This window comes from Anarhichas minor, unplaced genomic scaffold, assembly GCF_050575085.1.
Source record: "Anarhichas minor isolate MPS153535 unplaced genomic scaffold, ASM5057508v1 ptg000040l, whole genome shotgun sequence".
NCBI classification, from domain to species: Eukaryota; Metazoa; Chordata; class Actinopteri; order Perciformes; family Anarhichadidae; genus Anarhichas; species Anarhichas minor.
This window is the reverse complement of record NW_027466486.1, coordinates 4,058,464-4,061,977: the sequence shown is the minus strand read 5'-3', so window position 1 is coordinate 4,061,977 and position 3,514 is coordinate 4,058,464.

The window sequence follows — 3,514 nt, the reverse complement described above, 5'->3', positions numbered from 1 at the left end:
CAAGGTTTTCGATCTCTGCTTCGTCCGTGTGTGTGCAGAGTGGGGGGCGCTGCTTGAAGAAGTCGGACACGTATCGGACCTTAGAGAGCAGAGGAAGAGTAAATGTCAGTATTTAAAAGTAAAAAATAATGTGGAGGACACAGGCAGTGTGTGTGTGTGTGTGTGTGGCCCTCAGTATCCCATAATCTATTGCATGCCAGTTGTTTTTGTTAGAGTTGGTGTCTGGAAGTTACTAGATATATTTACCATAAATTTCTACACTGCAAGTTGTCCATTTGTTAAAGTTATGGAATTCACAATTACGAGTTTCTGTTTGGGGCAACGTACTGCTGGTAGACTAGGAAGTTTTGGAGTTAATAAGTTGACAAAGGTCTTGAGATACACTTTTTGGGGGTTTTCTGATCATGTGCGCCTATAATCATAAACATGCTGCACATAGGGGCTTTAAAAACACCTGTAATCCTATAATCTTTGAGTACAAAAGACACAGAAACACATTGTTGCACTCACAGTGAGTACAGCGATGAGGGCTCCCTGCAGCAGCCCCACCAGTACGTCACTCCAGTGGTGTTTGTAGTCAGACACACGCGTGTATCCGACATAAAACGAAAACGCCACCAGGAAGAACTGGATGGTCGGTCGAACCAGTCGTGTCCACTTCCCCTGCATTCGGGCCTGGATGTAGAGCTTGACACACAAAAACACACATTCTTGTTTTTAAATCAACTTATATATGAATTTACAATGAACCTCTACTCGAAATCACATTTAATTGTACAACAAATTAAGTATTTTAACAAAAAATAAACAAGGATCCCACTAGTTGTATCTTCTTATAATCAAATGAAACAAAAAAATACAAAATATTTATTTATCTAAATTTAACTTCAAGATTCCTGCATAAACTCTGAAAATGTGTCCTTTCTGTGGGGAATCACACAAACTAGAAATAATGAGAATATACAATCTTTTCTTAATAGAAAATACTTGTTCCCATTTGATTTCTATTTTGGCCGACCCAGCCCACTTACGCCACAGAAAGGTCAGAGCTCTGCCACAGAACAGCGCTGTGTATAAAACTCCTCAACACTAACGGTAATAAAATTTGAATCCATCTTCTGCCGGCTATTGTTCAATGTGTAATCAGGAAACAATGATGTTTCCATAGCGCCTGTGTTGACCACCGGCTCCTGTTTTGAATCACTTGTGGGTGTCTTTGGTAAAAAGACATTTCAAAGCTACAGAAAGTCTCAAGCAAACAACGGAGAAGACACACTCACCGACAAAAAGAGCATGCAGTACATCCCGAAGGACGAGTGGCCGGAGTAGAACGACAACCTGAGCAACAAAACGGCAATTAAACACAATTCATGTACAAAATTCACTTGTTTTTTTTTCACTGATTTTCACTAAGCACGATAATGAAGTGACAAATAAATGTAATTACACCTTTATAATAGAACCAACACACCAATTCTTAAATGATCCCAATAGGACATTTTGATGGGATTTCACTTGTGCATTAACATTACCATTAAAATGAATATTGTCCTGCTTCCATTAGGATTTTGTTAATAATGGTTCAAATTAAGCCACACTGACAAAGCTAAACATGTTTAATGCTAAACAATATCAGCTCTTATATGAGCTATCAGCAACTTGACTCCAAAAATATGTCAGTCTTTATACATCTTTGTTATGTTTGGTGAAGGCAGCGGGATTCACCTGGATTCAGTTACATTGCGCTGGGAGCCGGTACAGTTGATCTGCAGAATGTATCCGTTACAGCTGACCGGAGCGCACACGGACAAGAAGTTTGGACGAGGACGACCTATAGTGAACTTGGCCAGGTCGGTCAGTGATTGGCTGACACCTGCTCCAAACAGGAAGGTGCCTACCACCTTGTAAAGAGCTGACATATACTGGTTGAACTGGGAGTTGGAGTGCAGACGCTTTGTGTGAACAAGGTAGGCTTCTCCCGTGGTGATCTGTGGAGCAGATTGAAGAGACTTAATGAAGGATTTTCAGGTCATTTGGGAAATAAAATCTTTGGTAAAGGCATCTTTTTTTTTGTCTGTTTTATTCTTATTACTGTGTCACAACATTTCTCAGAAGAACATGATGGACTAACAATGAGGATGGAGCAGGTGATGGTGACGGCAGCCATTGCTCCATGGGAGATGGTGTCTCTCCTGTAGGGATAGCCAATACTCTTATCATCGCAGTAGATTCCTCTTTGGTACGGGCTGAACATCAGTGTCAGGATGGCTGAGGGCAGAGCCGCTAGAAGAAGAGACACAAAAAAAAAGTATTATATGAAAGTCATAATATGTATGCATGTCATAAAAATGTTACAAACAAGCCATAATATAGTATGGCGTAAAATGTCATGATACATTTCTTGAAAGTCATATTGTAGTATGTTGAAAAAAGTCATACAACAGTATATGTCAGGTCTCAGAGGGTTAACGGTGGCATAATGAGGTGAATTCAAAATGCTTTAAAATGTCAGTTTAGATTATGAAATTCAAAAATTTTCTCTAGGGGGTAATTCTGCAGACTAAAGGGTTGGGAACTTGGGTCGCAAAAGGCATACAATAAAAAATGATTCCCCTTAAATAGGTGTTCACTACTCTGATTTAAAGTAAAATTCTCTAGAGTGGAGCTACTGTAACTGCTTTAAGTAAACGCAGGCACTGAAACAGTGATGCTGGTTCACGCTGTGTTAGAATCACGCTGTATTAAATAGACTCTTCAGCTGTGTGCCGACAAGTGAACCGCAACACAATGAGATGCAGCTCAGGAAACAGCTAAGAACACACCGATAGACTAATCTTTCAGCTTTGGGTCCAAAGGCCCGACTCTGCCAAGTGAATTAATTTGTCATCGGTAGAGCTCAGTGGCAACAACTTCACCTCTCTGGGCCGCGCTCGCTCTATGGAGTTTCACTATGGAAACACACGGGACAGGACAGCCATGACCTTTGACATCAGGGCAGCGTTTACACAACGAAGGGCATGGGAGCTGAGGATTGAACTAGGACACACATTCACACGCATAAAAAAATAAAAATAAAGACATGTGAAACCACACTCTCGTACAAAAAAAACGGGTCTATAACCTACAGAGGTTTTAACAAAATGCATGTAAGTTTATAATGACGAATAGTTTTTTTGTGAACAAAAGACTCAAAGCTCAGAGTTGCACAGCACCAGCAGAAAACACATAAAGCTGTCTCTTAAATCTGAGCAGGGACAATAGTCCAATCTACAGGACTGATGTCAGGGACCTTCCAGGTAACTCTTAAATACTTTTCCTGTTTTCAAGAGCTCATCACTGAACTCCTAAAGCGGATGAGAGTGAGGAATGTTTGTTTTTGCAAGCGCGAGCTGGACTGTATATTTACTGGGCAATGCCGTAAGAGTGGCTCGAGACTAACATATTGCTTCCTTCCTTTCAGAGTGTGTGACAGGCAGGACTAAATGGAAGACATGAGGACATAGAAACACAGGGA